Source organism: Arachis hypogaea, chromosome 14 (assembly GCF_003086295.3).
Source record: "Arachis hypogaea cultivar Tifrunner chromosome 14, arahy.Tifrunner.gnm2.J5K5, whole genome shotgun sequence".
Taxonomy (NCBI): Eukaryota; Viridiplantae; Streptophyta; class Magnoliopsida; order Fabales; family Fabaceae; genus Arachis; species Arachis hypogaea.
The window spans coordinates 77,302,386-77,324,403 of NC_092049.1; the positions used below are offsets into that span (position 1 = coordinate 77,302,386).

General features: G+C 37.4%; 1 non-coding gene across 1 annotated transcript; it reads right to left on the reverse strand.

Annotated features, from left to right (window-relative positions):
- Window positions 1–16,828: 16,828 nt before the first annotated feature.
- On the reverse strand, window positions 16,829–16,936 carry LOC112745783 (small nucleolar RNA R71). The gene has a single exon (XR_003173694.1). It is a non-coding gene; the product is annotated as a small nucleolar RNA R71 (small nucleolar RNA).
- Between the last annotated feature and the right edge of the window lie 5,082 nt (window positions 16,937–22,018).

Consider the following 22,018-nt stretch of genomic DNA (forward strand, 5'->3'; position numbering starts at 1 on the left):
ACTCCATTAGTCTTAACAGTATCGCATATCTGCAAGAATTCAATTAAGAACTGAAAAGGATCTTCAGATGGAAGTCCATGAAACTTGCAGTTCTGCTGCATCAGAGAAACTAATTGAGGTTTCAGCTCAAAGTTGTTTGCTCCAATGGCAGGAATGGAGATGCTTCTTCCATGTAAATTGGAATTAGGTGTAGTAAAGTCACCAAGCATCCTCCTTGCATTGTTATTATTTTCGGCTGCCATCTCCTCTTCCTGTTCGAAAATTTCTGAAAGGTTATCTCTGGATTGTTGTAATTTAGCTTCTCTTAATTTTCTCTTCAGAGTCCTTTCAGGTTCTGGATCTGCTTCAACAAGAATGTTCTTGTCCTTGCTCCTGCTCATATGACAAAGAAGAGGGCACAGAAAAATAATAATAATAGAGATCCTCTCTTTTTTTTTTGTGAGTGAGGGAGAGATGTTAGTAGATGAATAAACAAATAGAAGGAGATGAGAGAGAGAAAATTTCGAAAATAATTTTTGAAAAAGAGTTAGTGATTTTTGAAAATAGTTTTTGAAAAAGGTTAGTAATTTTCGAAAATAAAAATCAAAAATTAAAATAATTAGTTAATTAAAAAGAGATTTTGAAAAAGGGGGAAGATATTTTCGAAAATGAGAGAGAGAGAGAGTTAGTTAGGTGGTTTTGAAAAAGATAAGAAACAAACAAAAAGTTAGTTAGTTAGTTGAAACAAATTTTGAAAAGATAAGAAGTTAGGAAGTTAGAAAAGATATTTTGAAATCAAATTTTTGAAAAAGATAAGATAAGAAGATATTTTTGAAAAGATATGATTGAAATTAGTTTTGAAAAGGATTTGATTTTTAAAATCACAATTAATGACTTGATTCACAAGAAATCACAAGATATGATTCTAGAACTTAAAGTTTGAATCTTTCTTAACAAGCAAGTAACAAACTTGAAATTTTTGAATCAAAACATTAATTGTTTATGTTATTTTCGAAAATTATGTGATAAAGATAAGAAAAAGATTTTTGAAAAATATTTTTCGAATTTTCGAAAATAACTAAGAAATTTGAAAAAGATTTGATTTTTGAAAAATATTTTGAAAAAGGTGAGATTTTTAAATTGAAAATTTGATTTGACTCATAAGAAACAACTAGATTTTAAAAATTTTTGAAAAATTCAACTCAAATTTTCGAATTTATGAGAGAAAAGAGGGAAAGATATTTTTTTGATTTTTGAATTTTTGTGATGAGAGAGAAAAACAACAAAAAGACTCAATGCATGAAAATTTTGGATCAAAACAATGAATGCATGCATGAATGCTATGAATGTCAAGATGAACACCAAGAACACTATGAAGATCATGATGAACATCAAGAACATAATTTTGAAAAATTTTTAATGCAAAGAAAACATGCAAGACACCAAACTTAGAATTCTTTAATGCTTAGACACTAAGAATTCAAGAATGCATATGAAAAACAAGAAAAGACACAAAACATGAAATCATCAAGATCAAACAAGAAGACTTACCAAGAACAACTTGAAGATCATGATGAACACTATGAATGCATGAATTTTCGAAAAATGCAAGATGCATATGCAAGTGACACCAAACTTATGACATGACTCAAGACTCAAACAAGAAACACAAAAAATATTTTTGATTTTTATGATTTTCTAATTTTTTTGGATTTTTTCGAAAATTATATGAAAAAGAAAAAATAAGGATTCCAAAATTTTTAACATGAATTCCAGGAATCTTGCATTCTTAGTCTAAAGCTACAGTCCAAGAATTAGACATGGCTCACTAGCCAGCCAAGCTTTCAATGAAAGCTCCGGTCCAAAACACTAGACATGGCCAATGGCCAGCCAAGCTTCAGAAAGATATCAGAATATACTGCTCATTACTTATCAAATATGTAACTTGCCTCTATGCTGATGGTTTGGAAGCCTCAGTCCAAAAGAATTTAGACATGGCTTTACAGCCAGCCAGGCTTCACATGCTTCATGAAACACTAGAATTCATTCTTTAAAAATTTTGAATAATTTTTTTTTCGAAAACAGGTGAGAAAATTTTGAAGTACTTTTGAAAATTTTTTTTTGAAAAGAAAACAAAAAGAAAATTACCTAATCTGAGCAACAAGATGAACCGTCAGTTGTCCAAACTCGAACAATCCCCGGCAACAGCGCCAAAAACTTGGTACGCGGAATCGTGATTACACTTTAATTATGTAAAATTCATTGCTCTTTCTTTCCCTGAAAATGGCGCCAAAAACATGATGCCAAGACCATGGTTCACAACTCCGTGTAACTAACCAGCAAGTGCACTGGGTCGTCCAAGTAATACCTTACGTGAGTAAGGGTCGAATCCCACGGAGATTGTTGGTATGAAGCAAGCTATGGTCACCTTGTAAATCTCAGTCAGGCGGATATCAAACAGTAATGTGGTTTTCGAAAATAATTAATAAAAGAGGGATAGAGATACTTATGTAAATCATTGGTGAGAATTTCAGATAAGCGTATAGAGATGCGTTTGTTCCTCTGAACCTCTGCTTTCCTGCTATCTTCACCCAATCAGTCTTACTCCTTTCCATGGCTGGCTTTATGTGATACATCACCACTGTCAATGGATACTTTCGGTCATCTCTCGGGAAAATGATCTAATGCCCTGTCATGGCACGGCTAATCGTCTGGAGGCATCACCCTTGTCAATGGCTTCATCTTATCCTCTCAGTGAAAATGGTCAACGCACCCTGTCACGGCACGGCTATTCATCTGTCGGTTCTCGATCATGCTGGAATAGGATTTACTATCCTTTTGCGTCTGTCACTAACGCCCCACAATCGCGAGTTTGGAGCTCGTCACAGTCATTCATTCATTGAATCCTACTCGGAATACCACAGACAAGGTTTAGATCTTCCGGATTCTCTTGAATGCCGCCATCATTCTAGCTTACACCACGAAGATTCTGGTTAGGAGATCTAAGAGATACTCATTCAGTCTAAGGTAGAACGGAAGTGGTTGTCAGGCACGCGTTCATAGGGAATGATGATGATTGTCACGTTCATCACATTCAGATTGAAGTACGAATGAATATCATAGAAGCGAAACAAGATGAATTGAATAGAAAACAGTAGTACTTTGCATTAATCCTTGAGCAACAGCAGAGCTCCACACCTTAATCTATGGAGTGTAGAAACTCTACCGTTAAAAATACATAAGTGAAAGTCCAGGCATGGCCGAGAGGCCAGCCCTCAAACGTGATCTAAGATAGCATACAACTGATCAAAGATCCTAAGATGATCAAAGATAGCATACAACTGATCAAGGATCCTAAGATGATCAAAGATACCTAATACAATAGTAAAAAGTCCTATTTATAATAAACTAGCTACTAGGGTTTACAGAAGTAAGTAATTGATGCATAAATCTATTTCCGGGGCCCACTTGGTGTGTGCTTGGGCTGAGCTTGAGTGTTGCACGTGTAGAGGTCCTTCTTGGAGTTGAACGCCAGTTTTTGTGCCAGTTTGGGCGTTCAACTCTGGTTTTGGATCCTTTTCTGGCGCTGGACGCCAGATTTGGGCAGAGAGCTGGCATTGAAGCCAGTTTGAGTCATCTATTCTTGGCCAAAGTATGGACTATTATATATTGCTGGAAAGCCCTGGATGTCTACTTTTTAACGCAATTGGAAGCGTGCCATTTCGAATTCTGTAGCTCCAGAAAATCCACTTTGAGTGCCGGGAGGTCAGAATCCAACAGCATTAGCAGTCCTTCTTCAACCTCTGAATCTGATTTTTGCTCAAGTCCCTCAATTTCAGTCAGAAATTACCTGAAATCACAGAAAAACACACGAACTCATAGCAAAGTCCAGAAATGTGAATTTAACATAAAAACTAATGAAAACATCCCTAAAAGTAACTAGATCCTACTAAAAACATACTAAAAACAATGTCAAAAAGCGTATAAATTATCCGCTCATCAGGGATCGTATCCACAGAGATTAACGGACTAAGGCAAACAATAGTTAATTGATTATCCTAGTTAGATGATTCATATTGGATTGATAATCAAACAAGAAAATGTAAATGATATGAAAGTAAAGAAAAGCAATAAAGTGCAAGAAAATAAATAGCAAGGAAAGTAAAGTACAAGAAAGTAAAGTGCTAGAAATGTAAACAACCATAAAGTAAATATAAGAAAGAAAGATAAAATAAGCATTGGGATCAAGAGATATTGCATTCTCCGGATTAATTAATTTCATTTCATCTTCAATCATGCAACTCATTGACCTCTTGGCAATCATGATTGATTGATCCCGAATCCCTTGGTGACTCAATCTCTCAAATCTTGATCAATAACCAATTCCTTGGTCTAATTGCTCATGAGAAGAGATGAAGCTTGTTCCCTGATTATACCACACACTTTCCTAGGTTCAAGTAGAGGGAGGATTATATGTCACCATATCCAAACACCAAAAACCAAATCCTATTCAAGTGTGAGAAAGAATTTCAAGCATGGTTTTATGTTTCCTCTTCCAAGGTTCCCATAAAACCCAATTACATTCAATCTCTTTTCCAAGATAATTGAATGCTACCATGAAGAACGAAATTCTTTCTAGTAAATCAAAGAGAGATGAAGAGAAGAAGAAGAATAAAAACAATCAATCCATTGAAAAACAATAGAGCTCTCTCTCCCAATGGAAAGAGTTAGTAATTCATAACTAAATTATTTACAAAGTAAGAAATAAAAGAGAAGAAATTGATGGTGAATAGAGAGGGTCCGAAGACTTCCCCCCAATCAAGCCATGCCTAATTCTATGAAACTAAGGCCTTTAAATAGGCTCTCCTAAATTACAAACTTAAATGAAATTAAAAGCAAATTACAATGAAATGAAAATAAACTATTCTAGATTTTTCTTGTGGCCTTGATTGATTGATAAGTGTGCCTTGAATGAGAGTTGGAGTGGGCTTGATTGAAGGTTGGAGGCTGCAGGAAGAAGTTGGCATGTGGTTTCAAGTGCCACTCCCACTTGATTTTTCCCTTTGGAGTATGATCCACTTTGCAACGTTGAAAGTATAGAGTTTGTTGGGCCTCAAAATGAATGTCCACTATAAATTATTATATATTTCTGAAAAGCCCTGGATGTTAGCTTTCCAACGCCTTTGAAATCAACTCATTTGGACCTTTGTAGCTCAAGTTATGCCCATTTGAAGGTGGATAGGTCAGTCTGTCAGGTAGCCCGGCGTGCAACGCCCACTTCTGGCGTGCCACGCCCCATATGTTGTGAAGCTGGCGTGCCACGCCCAAAACTGGGGTGCCACGCCTTAATGATGCACCAAAATCTCCTCTCTGGCCATTTGAACTGGTGTGCCATGCCCAGAATTCCAAGTGGCACGCCCATTATGAAAACAGAGCTGGTGTGCCACGCCTTCGATATCAAGTGGCACGCCCAGGTTTTGCAACGCTAATATAATGGCCTTTTTCACCTCTAGTTTTAATGTCCACCCTAGAGTTTTATATATCATTGGAAATCTCTTTATATCAGCTTTCCAACGCCACCAAGATCACATCATTTGGACCTCTACAACGCAAGTTATGTTCCTTTGAAGATGAAGAGGTCAGGCTGGTAACTCTGCAGTGACGTGTTTTTCTCCATGTGGTTTCAAGGTCAATATCTTCCTCCATTCCAGTGTCAATTATAAAGTATTATATATGGTTTGAAAGCCCTGGATGTCTACTTTATAATGGCACTAAAATAATCTCATTTGAAGTTGTGTAGCTCAAGATATCTTCATTTGAATGAGAGGAGGTCAGGCTGGCATATGCCCCAGCGTGCCACGCCCAATGCTTGGCGTGCCACGCCCATAGTGGGGCTCAAAATCACTCCTCTGGAACTTAAGCCTGGCGTGCCACGCCCAAAACACCAAGTGGCACGCCCATGTAAAATTCTTCAACCTTCTTTGATGGAATGTTGGCTTGGCGTGCCACGCCCATAGCTTCAAGTGGCACGCCCATTGTTGAAAGTTAGTTCAAAAGCTTGGTGTGCCATGCCCGGAGCTTCAAGTGGCACGCCCAGCTTCACACGCCCATCCTTATTTGTTGTTTTCCTTCCCCTTTTGTTGCTCTTATCACCTGAAATTCAGTACAACCTATTTCAAAGCAATGTACCATAATATATATCATTTGGTTCATGAAATTGCATTGATAAATGAGATTATGCTCTTTTATGGTTCTTTTAGATTAGAAAAAGGGTACATGATGCGCAGTCATCACGCCACAGACAAGGTCGGATCTTTCGGATCAGAGAATGTTGCACCTTTGGTTTAGAAACTCATACTGATAGAAAATACAATGTGTAAATAAAAAATACGGCTGAAAGTGGCCAAAGATCCTTAACAAAGAGTGATCTTCTACTTTAAATACTAAACTAATGACTAGTAAGGGTAAAACAGTCTTTTTAGTGCTAAAATCCACTTCTGGGGCCCACTTGGTGTGTGTTTAGGCTTATTTTTTATGAGATCCACGTGCTCTGTGGCCTCTAAGGTGTTGAAAACTGGCTAGGGGGTCCTCTTTGGGCGTTTGGACGTTGGTCTCTTCTCCTTGGGCGCTGGACGACTGAAATGTGGCAGGAGGCTAGTGTTGGACGCCAGTTTTGGGCCTTTTAATCTGAAGCAAAGTATGGACTATTATACATTGCTGGAAAGCTCTAGAAGTCAGATTTTCATAGCCGTTAAGAATGCTCCATTTGAACTTCTGTAGCTCCAGAAAAGCTCTTCTGAATGCAAGGTGGTCAGATCTAGACAGCATTTGCAATGCTTTCTCTGTCTCTGAATCAGGATTTTGCTCTAGCTCCTCAATTTCAGCCAGAAATTACCTGAAATTGTACAAAAACACAAAAACTCATGGTAGGATCCAAAAATGTGAATTTAACACTAAAACCTAAAATAACTAAATAAAACATAGTTTTATGAAAATGGTGCCAAAAAGCGTATAAAATATCCGCTCATCACAACACCAAACTTAAACTGTTGCTTGTCCCTAAGCAACTAAAAACATAGTAGGATAAAACAAGATTAAGATACAATAAATTTCAAAGTTTTCAATGAAGCTCAGTTACAATTAGATGAGCGGAACTTAGTAGCTTTTTGCTTCTGAATAGTTTTGGCATCTCACTATCCATTGAAACTTAGAATGGTTGGCATCTTTAGGAACTTAGAATCTAGATAATATTATTGACTCTACTAGTTCAGTTGTTTTTTATTCTTGAACACAGCTTTTTAGAGTCGTGTCCGTGACTCTAAGCACTTTGTTTTCCAGTATTACTACCGAATACATAAATGCCACAGACACTTTAACTGGGTGAACTTTTTCAAATTGTGATTCAGCTTTGCTAGAATCCCCAGATAGAGGTGTCCAGAGTTCTTAAGCACACTCTTTTTTACTTTGGATCACGACTTTAACCGCTCAGTCTCAAGTTTTTCACTTGACACCTTCACACCACAAGCACATGGTTAGGGATAGCTTGGTTGAGCCGCTTAGGCTAGGATTTTATTCCTTTAGGCCCTCCTATCCACTAATGCTCAAAGCCTTGGATCCTTTTAACCTTGCCTTTTGGTTTAAAGGGTTATTGGCTTTTTGCTCTTGCCTTTTAGTTTAAAGAGCTATTGGCTTTTTCTGCTTTTTATTTTTTTTATTTTTTTTGCCATTTTTTTTCTTTCGCATGTATATATCATTTTTTTCTTTTGCAACATGCTTTTTCATTTTCTTTTTGCTGCTTTTTCTTACTTCAAGAATCAATTTTTGGATTTCTCAGATTACCAATAATACTTTTCCTTTTTCATCATTCTTTCAAGAGCCAACATTCTAAAATTCCAACTTTAAATATGCACTGTTTATTCATACATTCAGAAAACAAAAGCAATGCCACCACATCAAGATAATTGAACTATTCTTATTATAAACTTGAAATTTATGTATCTCTCAATTCTTTTCAAATAAAATTTTCTTTTTAAGCAAGGTGAGAGATACATGGAACATTTTATAGCATTAAGACATAAATGCAAATGATCATGCAACAAGAACAAGAGAATAGACAATACAACATAATAGAAAACAAAAAAATAACAAGAGAAAAGGAGATAAAGAGAACGAATCCACCTTTAATGGTGGCGGCTAGTACTCCTCCTTGAGGATCAATTGTGGTGCTTGATCTCTTTAATGTCACTCCTTTGTCTTTGTTGTTCTTCCCTCATAGCCCTTTGTTCTTCCCTTATGACTCTTTGATCTTCTCTTATTTCATTGAGGGTGGTGGAATGCTCTTGATGTTCCACCTTCAATTGCTCCATGTTAGTGCTTAGTTCTCCAAGAGAAGTCTGCCATTGATCCCAATAGCTTTGAGGAGGAAAATACATCCCTTGAGGTATCTTAGGGATCTCATGCTGAGGTGGCTGCACAGGCTCTTGTGCATTCTCTCTAGTTTGCTCCATCCTCTTCTTAGTGATGGGCTTGTCCTCCCCAATAGAGATATCTCCTTCTATGACAATTCCAGCTGAATTGCATAGATGACAGATGAGGTATGGAAATGCCAACCTTGAATTGGTGGAAGGCTTCTTAGCTATCTTGTACAATTCTTGAGGAATCACCTCATGTACTTCCACCTCACTTCTAATCATGATGCAATAGATCATGATGGCTCTTTCAATGGTCACTTCTGACCGATTGCTAGTAGGGATGGTAGAGTGTTGGATGAATTCCAACCATCCTCTAGCTATGGGCTTGAGGTCAAGCCTTCGTAGTTGAATAGGCTTGCCTTGGGAATCCCTTTTCCACTGTGCTCCTTCTACACAGATGTCTGAGAGCACTTGATCCAGTCTTTGATCAAAGTTGACTCTTCTAGTGTAAGAATGTGAATCTCCTTGGATTAGAGGCAAGTTGAACGCCAACCTCACTTTCTGGGCTGAAATCTAAGATTCTTCCTCGGACCATGGTGCTCTAATTCTTTGGATTTGGGTTCACACTAGTGTCATAGTTTTTAGTAACCCATGCATTAGCATAGAAATCTTGCACCATTATAATCCCAACATCTTGAATGGGATTGGTTAGGACTTTCCAACCTCTTCTCCAGATCTCTCTTCGGATTTCCGGATACTCATTCTTCTTAAGCCTGAAAGGGACCTCAGGGATCACTTTCTTCTCTGCCACTACTTCATAGAAGTGGTCTTGGTGGGCTTTGGTGATGAATTTCTCCATCTCCCAAGATTCAGAGGTGGCAGCTACTGCCTTTCCTTTCCTCTTTCTAGAGGGTTCTCCAATCTTGGGTGCTAAAAGTGGTAATGGAAAGCAAAAAGCAACGCTTTTCCCACACCAAACTTAAAACTTTGCTCATCCTCGAGCAAAAATAAAGTAAAGAGAAGAATGGAGTAGAAGAAGAAGAAAATAGAGGAAGATAAAGGGCGAGAGAGGGCTCGGTCATGGGGGGTTTTGTGGTGTATAAGAGGTGTGTGTATGAAGGGTTAGAATGAGGGGTATTTATAGGAAGTGGGTTAGGGTAGGCTCGGTTATGGGTGGGTTAAATGGTAAGAAATTTGATTTTGAAGTGGGTGGGGGTTGGTGGCAGTTATGATGGTTTTGGAGAAATGATATGGATGTGATTGGGCTAGGGTTTATAGGGACGTGTGTATGGGGAAGCGTAAAAGAGAGAGAGAAAAAGTAGGGCAGGTAAAGATGCTGTGGGACCCACTAGTCCTGAGAGGCTAGGAAATTCAGATTCCCTACCCTCTGCACTGGCGTTTGAATACCCAGGGTCTGCTCCCTAGCTGGCGTTCAACGCCAGCAATGCTTCCCATTTGGGGCATTGGACGACCAGCCAGTGCTCCCTGGCTGGCGTTCAATGCCAGTAACACTCCATCCAGAGTGTTATATTTTCTCTGCTGAATGATTCTGTCTCTGTTCTGACTGCTACATATGATTATTAACCTAAAATATAAATTAAAGAAAAACAAAATGAAAGTAATAATAATTAATTAAGGTTGAGTTGCCCCCCAATAAGCGCTTCTTTAACGTCATTAGCTTGATGGTTAGCTCCTTACGGAGGTGAGAATGGGCTCAGAATTTCGTCCCTTATAGTGAACTTTATTCCTGTCTTCTCATGAATAAGCTCCACATGCTCTAGAGACAGGATACGACTCACTGTATATGGTATGACTAGTTTCTTGGTGAAGATAACTCTCATGCCAGGTGAGAAGCCTTCAGTTGGGAGTTTTTTGTCCCTCCAGCATTTAGGTACTTTCTTTTTAGTACCTTTGTTCTTAGAGCTTGTTGATAGCTGCCCAACACTAAACTTAAAATTGATGTTTGGGGACTCTATAAAGATCTGCACTGAAAGAGAGGGTTAGAACACTAAGTGTTGCACAGTTATCTCTCTTTTATTAGAGAGGGAACTGGGATGAGGCATCTTGAACAAGATGTGATCCTCCCCTAGTTGTAGAGTCAGTTCTCCCTTAGCCACATTGATGATAGCATTGGCAGTGGCTAGGAAAGATCTTCCAAGGATGACAGAGTCATCCTCATCTTCTCCAATATCCAAGACTATGAAGTTTGCAGGGATGTAGTGGTCTTTAACCTTTACCAAGACATTTTCTACTAAGCCATATGGCTTTTTCATTGTCTGGTCTGCCATCTCTAATGAGATGTTTGCAGCTTGTTGATGAGGGAAAAATGATTCCACACAAACTCACCGGCAAGTGTACCAGGTCACATCAAGTAGTAATAACTCACAAGAGTGAGGTCAATCCCACATGGATTGATGGATCAAGCAACTTTAGTGAGGTGATTAGTTTAGTCAAGCAGACAGTGATGAATTGGATGAGAATTTAAGCAGTAGAAAGTAAATTGCAGTGAATTAAAAGTGCAAAAAGTAAATTCAGCAGAAGCTTAAAGAGCAAGAAACGTAAATTTCATCAAATGTAAAGGGAATTGGGTGCTGGAAAATTAAAGAAAACAGTAAATCAGAACTCAGAACAATTGCAGAAGAATTAAATTGCATGAAAGTAAATTGAAAGCAATGGTAACAGAAAGCAGTGGGAACAGAAGATTAAAATCAAGCTCAATGTAACTGAATTGTAAAACTGCAGAAAGGGAAATTTGCATAAGAGAATTATCAGAAACTGAAATTGCATAAGCCAAATTGAATTTAATTATAACAGAAATGTAAAATTGCAGAAAAGGAAAAGAAAGCTAAGCTATCTACTAGAGCCTTCTACCCTACTCCTACTCCTACTGCTCTCTATTAGAGCCAACCTCCCTAATGGAATAAAAATAATGCCTTTATATAGGCTTTACAAAATGAAAAAATGAAATTGAAATTGAAAACACATTACAATTTAAATGAAATTCCTAATCTAACTTTTTCTTGTGCCTTTGATTCATGTCAATAGGCTTTGTTTGCTTTGGGGCTTCAATGAAATGCATCTTGGGTGTTTGGTTGCTCCCAGGGGAATGCTTAGTTGAAAAAATGAGCGCAGCGTTCACTCCCTCAGCGTGCATTGATGGCACGGGTATCGTCGATGAGGAATTTCACAAGATTTTTTGCGTTGCAAGTATAGTCCTCAACCGACAAATAATCCGCAAATCAAATTTAGAAAGAATTGGTTGTCACAAGTTCAACCCCAATAAAGTAACCGAAGTATTCAAACCTCGGGTCGTCTCACAAGGAATGGGCAAACATGTGCATCAATATTGGTTAGAATTCTGAGGTTGCAAGTCAGGAGCAAGAAATTAAACTAGGAATCTTAATACACAAGTAATCTTGAAATGCAAGAAACTAATTCAAATAACTAAAACAAGAAGTGAGCAATTCCAAACTAATAAGATAACATCCAATAGAATTCTACTATAAAACTATAACTGAGATAAAGCAATTAGAATTTTTGGGTTTTCAAATATGAATGATAAAAGCAACTCTTGGCTAAGCATGGGAATTGAGATTGCCATCCTTGTCTACATACCGAATATTGATAATTATGAGGTACCAGCCCATTAAGTCTACTTCTCAAAAACCTTAAGTACGTATTGCCTACTCCTAGGCTTGAAGTACGTTAAATAGGTTTGATCACATCAACCCATAAGTCTCAACCTATCTACTAACTGGATTAGTAGTGGGTTAGTATCAATGGGTATCAAGTTGATCACCTAGGGTTCTCAAATCACCAATTCAATGAGGCCCAAAGACTCAAGGTCACTCAACTCCCCTAGCTTATGCCAAGAGTAGAGAAAACTACTCCATAATCAAGGGAAACATTTCATCAAACACATGGTAAGCATTACTAAAAGACATATTCAAAGTGAAATTAAATGAAATTAGCAAGTACCCACTAACAATTATCAACATACAATCACTCAAACAATACAATTAATCATGAAAATCATCAATGTAACATTAGCAATTCAAGATTCACAAGATTCATGAAATGGGTATAAAGTGACAATTGACAAGAAAACATAAATCTAACACAAGATCTAAACAAAATTATGCTAAGAAATTCAAATTAAGCAATCAAAACTAGTAATTAACAAGATCTAATTCAGAATTCAACAAGGGAAGATCAATTCAAACTAGATCTAGAGAGGAACAAGGGTTTCTCTCTCTAGAAGAACAAAAACAAAAAACTACCTAAAAATTGTGTCTAAGTGTCAAATGATTGATCCCCCCTTTCCCTAGCATCCTTGGATCTTTTCCACGCAGAACCAGCTTGAATTTGGGCCTCTTGAGCCTCAGAAATCACCAGGCACAATTTCCTTTAATGAAGTCACGTGCAGCTTGTCGCGCGTACGCGCCATGCGTACGTGCGTGCCGATTGCTTTTGTGATCCATGCGTGCGTGCTCTGTACGTGTGCGCGCCGGTGTGGATTTCCCTAATCTGTGCGGATGCGTCCATCTTTGCGCGCTGCTTCCAGCTGTCCTCATCCACGCGTGCGCGTGAGGTGCGCGTGCGCGCCCATGCTGAAATTCCCAAAATCCAAATCTTCATGTTCCTTCCTCTTGTGCATGATTTCTTTCTCTCTTCTAGGCCATTCTGGCCCTATAAATTCTGAAATCACTCAACAAATACGTCACGGCATCGAATGGTAATAAAAGAGGATCAAAATATAGCAATTTTAAGGCAAAAGAAGCATGTTTTTCATCATGGAGCAATATTAGGAAGAGAACACAAAACCATGCATTTCTTGTGAATAAGTGTGAAAAAATATTGACAAAACCCCCCAAATTCTACACAATATAAACCACAAAATTGGGGTTTATCAAATCTCCCCACACTTAAACCAAGCATGTCCTCATGCTTAAGAATAAAAAGACCAAAGATCATGGTAAGAAAGGGTTTATGAAATGCAAATTTCCTAAGTGAATACATGCAACTAATGTAAAATCATCTATCTACTTGGTCAAGGGTAAGTCTATCCTCCAAGAACACATATGAGCATACGGGGTAAAAATGATATGTAGTTCATAAATCCTACCAATTTGAACATTACTATGGAGTGCATATAACTTGCTAGATGAACGCTTGTGAAAGCCGGGAACAAGGAGTTGAGTATCGAACCCTCACCGGAAGTGTATCCGCTCTATTCGCTCGAGTGTATAGGGTTCGTCACTCAATTCCTCTCCTAATCATTCTTTCCAAGATTTGTCTTTCATCTAACAATCAACAATTACTTAATGCATGCTTACAAGTGTCATGAGGTCTTATTCATGGGTTGTAATGGGGCTAGGGTGAAGGTAGGATGTATATGGTCAAGTGAGCTTAAAATTTGAATCCTTGGTTAACTTAAGATCCCACTAGACACATAGAACAACCTATACAACTATAATATGATACCTAGCTACCCATAGGTTTCACTTTTTGCATACTCATACATTCTTTTCAATTCACATCCCATATGCATTGTTATTATTACTTTGTCTTGGGGCATTTTTGTCCCCTTTCATTGCTTTTTTTTTTTCAAATTTTTGTTTCTTCTACATTTTTTTAACATAATATATAAAAGGATCATCAATGCATATGGTTCCTATCCTTTTACATAAGTATGCACCCCAAATTTCCAAAATTTTCAATTACAATTACAAATACACACCTTTACATCTACCCAAGTTCCCAAGTACGCCCTCCCATTTGAACGATGCACACCTTCACTTATCTAAGCTAATCAAGGATCCAAATCTAGGGACATTCATTGTTTTTCACTTAGGATTGTTGATGTGCTCTATTTAGAACAAAAAGGGTTTACCATGGGCTCAAAATTGGTTAGCAATGGTAGATAAAAGAGTTAAGGCCGTTTGGGAAAAGTGACTATTAAAATGATGGCCTTAATCATGTAAATACATTCATACACAAAGTAATGGACATATAGAATCAGACAAAGCAAGGATATAATCATAGAGAGAGAATAATGCACACAAGAATGGGAAATAGTGGTTAGAAGATATAACCACACAATAGGCTCAAAACTCGCATGCTTATGTTCTTAGCTCAATCACTATGTTCCAAAATACATTCTTGAAGCAAGTTTACCGCAAAATTTTTTCAAAATTGGTAGGGTACTGATAAACCATTATTTTATGATTTATATTGTGTTTAATCGTGTGGTTTTATCAATTCTTTACCCACTTATTCATATGATAAGCATGTATTTACAATTCCTTCCCAAAATCACTCCATGGTGGAAAACTTGCTTTCTAGAGACTTTTAATTATATATTTTAATTCTCCTTTATCCCATTCGATGCCGTGATTTGTGTGTTACGTGTTTCAGGCTTCATAGGGAATGAATGACTTGGAAATTAGAGAGGAGGCTTGCAAAAAATGGAAGGAACACAGGAAACCAAGGAGATGACCAGCAAGCAATGACGCGAGCGCATGGCCCACGCGAACGCGCGAAGTGAAGAATTCGCAGCGATGCAGACGCGTGCCTGACGCAAACGCGTGGATTGGAGTCTGCACGCCTAACGCGGACGCGTGCCTGACACGAACGCGTGGCAAGGAAAAAGCTGAATGACGCGAACGCGTGGACAACGCGTAGGCATGACATGCACGATATGCAAAAATAACAGAATACGCTGGGGGCGATTTCGGGCCGCTTTTTGACCCAGTTTTTGGCCTAGAAACACAGATTAAAACTAGGGAACATGCAGAGGCTCAGAAGGCATCCACACACATTGAGATTCATCACATTAGGATTACACTTAGTTTTAGATATGAGTTTCTAGAGTTACATTACATTGATAGTTTATGCTTTTGCTTGGATTTTTGGGATGCTGAAAGCCATTACTTCCGCTGAAGACATTACTTTAGTTTGTTTCCTTATTCCTTTATTTTTAATTAGTTACTCATTGACTCTATTCAATTAAAGTATGTTACATTTTGGATTTATTAATATATGAAGTTATTTTTATTTAATTGATTTTAATTCTCCATTTTATTTTAATTAATTATGTCTTCTCATATTTTTATGATTATTAATTTCATGTCAATGGTGTAGAATTTCTACTTGACATGGGGGTTGATTAAGAGGTGATACTTGAGTTGGAATACTCAAGTGCTTGGTTAAACTGGACGTTGTTGGCTAATTCCATACCTACTAACACTAGACCTCCCCAAGAGAGAGGGCTAGGACCTGAGGGTAAGATTTAGTTCAATCACTATACCTTTCCTTACTTAGTAAGGGAAAATCGAGTGAGAACAACAACCTTTTTACCCCACACCTGAGAAGATTCCCACAAGGATAGAAGTTCCACTTAATTATTCCCCCAGTCAAGGCCTTTTATTCAAAGCATCAATAATTATTCTTAGTTTAATTTTATTGCCTTAATTCACAATTATTTTAATTGCTCATTATCAAACTCAACTTTCTGGGACCTTTCTGATTAATAAATTAGCACTCTTTCCTGCAACTCGTTGGGAGACGACCTGGGACTCATACTCTCAGTATTTTATTTCTAAAATTTGTGACAACCCTTTTTAAATTGGTGAGGCAGATCTTAGCTGGTTAAGAGCTATACGTGCAACGCTGTTCTCTTAATTGAAATATTTTAATTGGTTAACTTCTGTCACGCACCAATTTTTGGCGCCATTGCCGGAGAGTTACAATAGTGTGCTAAATTATTAATTAGCGTATATATATTATTTTATTTTCATATTTTATTTTTATTTCTGTTACCATGAGTTACATGTCTTTCTCATTGAATGACGCGTTCATTGCCTGAACCGAGTTTAGTCCCATTTGACCCTGAAATTGAAAGAACTCTTTCACATATTAGATGAACTCGACATCGGTTTGCCTCTGAGGGTGGTGAAGTGATTATTATCAACTCACAAGTCTCATCTGAGGGCGAATCTGAACTGCCATCTGAGCGCGAGACAAGCTCATTTACTACTGATCTAGTTGATTTACGCACAGGAAACATGGCAGCACCTAGGAGGATTACTCTCCAGGAGGCAGGAGCCCCAGATTTTACACTGCAGCCATATCAAGTACATCACCCGACTGTAGCTGCAGATTTTGAACTAAAAACCGTACTGATCAACTTGATGCCCAAGTTTCATGGCTTACCTGCTCAAGATCCTATCAAGCACCTTAGAGATTTCCAGATAGCCTGTTCTACTATTAGGCGTCATAGTGTATATAAAACTTCTGTTCTGTTAATCGCCTTCCCATTTTCTCTCGAGGGGAAGGTGAGGGAGTGGTACTACTCCCAACCTCAAGCGACTGTTACTAACTGGGACACGCTCAGAAGAGAATTTTTGGAAAAATATTTCCCAGCTGAAGTCATAGATAGACTGAGAAAAGAGATCTCCTGCATTGTTCAAGGTAAATCAGAGACTCTCTTTGAATATTGAGAGCGCTTCAATAATCTCCTGGACGCATGTCCCCATCACATGATTGATAGACTAGTATTAGCTACTTCACCCAAGGCATGAATCCTCAGGATAAGACTACACTGGAAGGTGCCAGTAATGGTTCTCTGAAAAAGTATAAAACCGCAGATGAAGCATGGCAGCTAATCAGTGACTTAGCTGAGTCCACTAGGAATCACAGACAGAGGCATAACCCCAAGGCTGTTGCAGAGATTTCCACTAGCAAAGAGACTACTGCTCTCACCCAGAGTATATGTGAAATGACCAACCTACTGAAGCAAATACAGTTGAATCAACAACAAGCACAACAAGCTCAGCCTCCACCACAACAGAGCCAACAGTTAGTTCCACAAAGAGTATGTGGGATCTGTGCTGATTATAGTCATTATACTGATGAATGCCCACAGCTCTAGGAAGATAACACTGTGGCAGCCACTCACAACTTCTATGACCGCCCGAATCAAGGATACAATCAACAAGGTGGCAACTACAACCAAGGTGGCAACAATAACCATGGATGGCAGGACAATTCCAACCAAAGTTGGAGAGATAATTCTAACCATGACTGGAGGGATAACTTTAACAGAGGAGACAGAGACAATAATGGAAACCAGAGGTGGAATAATAATAACAACAACCGACAGCAGAATCAGAACCAACCTTGCAGAGCACCCCACCTAAGACAATCACAAGAACCACAGCAAACCCAACAACAAGTTTCTCAGACTGGTTATTCTAATTTCTCATCAAATGACGAGATACTACATTCTCTTGCACAAGGAAAACAAGACATGCATGCTCAGCTCAACTGTAGTTTGAATGGCTTAACTGCCACTTTACAAGCTCTCGTCTCCCGGATGGATTCCTCACTTAATTCCACACATCAACCTTCAAGCTCTAATAGAATTCCTTCTCAACCACTGCCTAATCCCAAGAGTGGCATCAATGCCATCACTCTAAGGTCCGGAACCACACTGCAGGAGAGGAACCATGAGGAGCCAAACCCACCAGAAAACGTGCCAACAGAGGATGTGGTAGAAGTGGAAGAAGCTGAAGAAGAAGAGGACGTACCAGACATAATCAAAAAAGAAGAAGCTCAACCACAGAATGAAGCACCAAGGGATGCTGATGAGCGGATAATTTATACGCTTTTTGGCAGTGTTTTTACATAGTTTTTAGTATGATTTAGTTAGTTTTTAGTATATTTTTATTAGTTTTTAAATAAAATTCACATTTCTGGACTTTACTATGAGTTTGTCTATTTTTCTGTGATTTCAGGTAATTTCTAGCTGAAATTGAGGCTGAAGAAGGATTGCAGATACTGTTGGATTCTGACCTCCCTGCACTCAAAGTAGATTTTCTGGAGCTACAAGAGTCCAAATGGCGCGCTCTGAATTGCGTTGGAAAGTAGATATCCAGGGATTTCCAGCAATATATAATAGTCCATACTTTTTCCAAGTTTAGATGACGCAAATTGGCGTTCAATGCCAACTTTCTGCCCTATTCTGGAGTTAAATGCCAGAAACAGGTTGCAAAGCAGAGTTAAACGCTAGAAACAGGTTACAAACTAGCGTTTAACTCCAAGGAAGACCTCTACACATGAAAGCTTCAATGCTCAGTCCAAGCACACACCAAGTGGGTCCGGAAGTGGATTTCTGCATCATTTACTCATTTTTGTAAACCCTAGTAATTAGTTTAGTATAAATAGGAATTTTTACTATTGTATTTATATCTTTGATCAGTCTTATGCTATCTTAGACCTTTATGGAGGCTGGCCATTCGGTCATGCCTGGACCTTCATCACTTATGTATTTTCAATGGTAGAGTTTCTACACACCATAGATTAAGGTGTGGAGCTCTGTTGTTCCTCATGAATTAATGCAAAGTACTATTGTTTTTCTATTTAATTCAAGCCTATTTCTTCTCTAAGATATTCATTCACACACAAGAACATGATGAATGTGATGATTATGTGACGCTCATCATCATTCTCACTTATGAACGCGTGCCTGACAAACACTTCCGTTCTACATGCAAACAAGCTTGAATGCATATCTCTTAGCCTCCTGATCTACGATCAGAGTCTTCGTGGTATAGGCTAGAATTATTGGCGGCCATTCTTGAGATCTGGAAAGTCTAAACCTTGTCTGTGGTATTCCGAGTAGGATCTGGGAAGGGATGGCTGTGACGAGCTTCAAACTCGCGAGTGCTAGGCGTAGTGATAGACGCAAAAGGATTACTGAATCCTATTCCAATATGATCGAGAATCGACAGATGATTAGCCGTGCGGTGATAGCGCATTTTGGACCATTTTCACTGAGAGGACAGGAAGTAGCCATTGACAACGGTGATGCCCTACATAAAGCTTGCCATAGAAAGGAGTATGTAGGATTGGATGAAGGCAGTAGGAAAGCAAAGATTCAGGAGGAACAAAAGCATCTCTATACGCTTATCTGAAATTCTCACCAATGAATTACATAAGTATCTCTATCCTATTTTACGTTTTATTTATCTTTTAATTATTAAAACTCCATAACCATTTGAATCCGCCTGACTGAGATTTACAAGGTGACCATAGCTTGCTTCAAGCCGACAATCTCCATGGGATCGACCCTTACTCACGTAAGGTTTATTACTTGGACGACCCAGTGCACTTGCGGGTTAGTTGTGCGAAGTTGTGACAAAGAACTAAGATTATGAACGTGCATATTAAGTTTTTAGCGCCGTTACCAAGGAATGAATGATCACGATTTTGTGCACCAAGTTTTTGGCGCCGTTGCCGGGGATTGTTCGAGTTTGGACAACTGACGATTCATCTTGTTGCTCAGATTAGGTAATTTTATTTTAATTTTAAGTTTTTGTTTTTATTCTTTTTATTTTCGAAAATTTTCAAAAAAAAAATAAATTATTCTATGTTCTTCAGAATTTTTAAGAATGAATTCTAGAGTTTCTTTATGATTTGTTGAAGCCTGGCTGGCTGTCAAGCCATGTCTAAATTTTTGGACTGAGGCTTCCACTTATCATGGCAAGAGTCCCTGGACTCTCGTCTAATCAGCTGTTATATGCCTGATTTGTATCTGCTAAAGCTTGGCTGGCCATTGGCCATGTCTAGTGTTTTGGACCGGAGCTTTCACTGAAAGCTTGGCTGGCTAGTAAGCCATGTCTAATTCCTGGACCGGAGCTTTAGACTAACATTGCATGATTCCTGGAATTCTCATTAGAAATTTTGAAATCCTTAATTTTCTTTTTCAAATTAATTTTTGAAAAATCCAAAAAAAATTAATAAAATCATAAAACCAAAAATAATTTTGTGTTTCTTGTTTGAGTCTATTGTCAATTTATAAGTTTGGTGTCAATTGCATATTTATCTCTTTCTTGCATTTTTCGAAAATTCATGCATTGCATTCTTCATGATCTTCAAGTTGTTCTTGATGAATCCTCTTGTTTGATCTTCATATTTTCTTGTTATGTGTTGCATCTTATTTTTCATATGCATTCTTGCATTCATAGTGTCTAAAAATTAAAAATTTCTAAGTTTGGTGTCTTGCATGTTTTTCTTTTCTTAAAAATTTTCAAAAATAAGTTTTTGATGTTCATCTTGACATTCAAAGTGTTCTTGTATGCATTGTGTGTTTTGATTCATAATTTTCATGTTTTAAGACTTTTGGTTGTTTTCCTCTTTCTTCATTAAAATTCAAAAAAAAAAATATCTTTACCTTATTCTCTCATAAATTTTCGAAAATTTGAGTTGACTTTTTCAAAAATTTTTTAATTTAGTTGTTTCTTATGAGTCAAATCAAATTTTCAATTTAAAAATTCTATCTTTTTCAAAAAAATCTTTTTCAAAAAGCAAATCTTTTTTATTTTTTCTTTCATATTTTAAAAAATTTTAAATGTGATTGATTCAAAAATTTTAAGTTTGTTACTTGCCTATTAAGAAAGTTTCAATCTTTAAATTTTAAAATCATATCTTTTTGTTTCTTGTTATTCAAGTAATCAACTTTAATTTTCAAAATCAAATCTTTTTAAATTTGTTTTTCAAATCTTTTTCAAAATAAATTTCAATCACATCTTTTTCAAAATCAATTTCAAAATCTTTTCTAACTTCTTATCTTTTCAAAAATTGATTTTCAAATCTCTTTCAATTAACTACTTGACTTTTTGTTTGATTTTAAAAGTTTACTATTTCAATCATATTTTTTTCAAAACTACCTAACTAATTCTCTCTCTAATTTTCGAAAATCACCTTCCTCTCTTTCAAAATTTCTTTTTAATTAACTAATTGCTTTAACTTTTAATTTAATTTAATTTTTCTTTTTTTTAAACTTTCGAATTTTAATTTTAATTTTAAATTAAAAATAAAAATATTTTTCTTTTTTTTTCTATTATTTTCGAAAATTTCCTCTCTCATCTCCTTCTAATTATTTATTTATCTACTAACACTTCTCTTCTTCTTAAAAATTTGAACCCTCTCCCTCTTTCTGTGTTCGAATTTCTTTTCTTCTTCTACTCACATAAAGGAATCTCTATACTGTGACATAGAAGATTCCTCTTCTTTTTTGTTTTCTTCTTTTTCATATGAGCAGGAACAAGGATAAGAACATTCTTATTGAAGCTGATCCTGAACCTGAAAGGACTTTGAAGAGGAAGCTAAGGGAAGCTAAAGCACAACTCTCTGGAGAAAATCTGACAGAAATTTTTGAAAAAGAAGGAGACATGGCCGAAAATAATAACAATGCAAGGAAGATGCTTGGTGACTTTACTGTACCAAATTCCAATTTACATGGAAGAAGCATCTCAATCCCTGCCATTGGAGCAAACAATTTTGAGCTAAAGCCTCAATTAGTTTCTCTGATGCAACAGAACTGCAAGTTTCATGAACTTCCATCAGAAGATCCTTTTCAGTTTTTAACTGAATTCTTGCAAATCTGTGAGACTGTTAAGACCAATGGGGTTGATCCCGAGGTCTACAGGCTTATGCTTTTCCCGTTTGCTGTAAGAGACAGAGCTAGAATATAGTTGGACTCTCAACCTAAGGATAGCCTGAACTCTTGGGATAAGCTGGTCACGGCTTTCTTAGCCAAGTTCTTCCTTCCTCAAAAGCTTAGC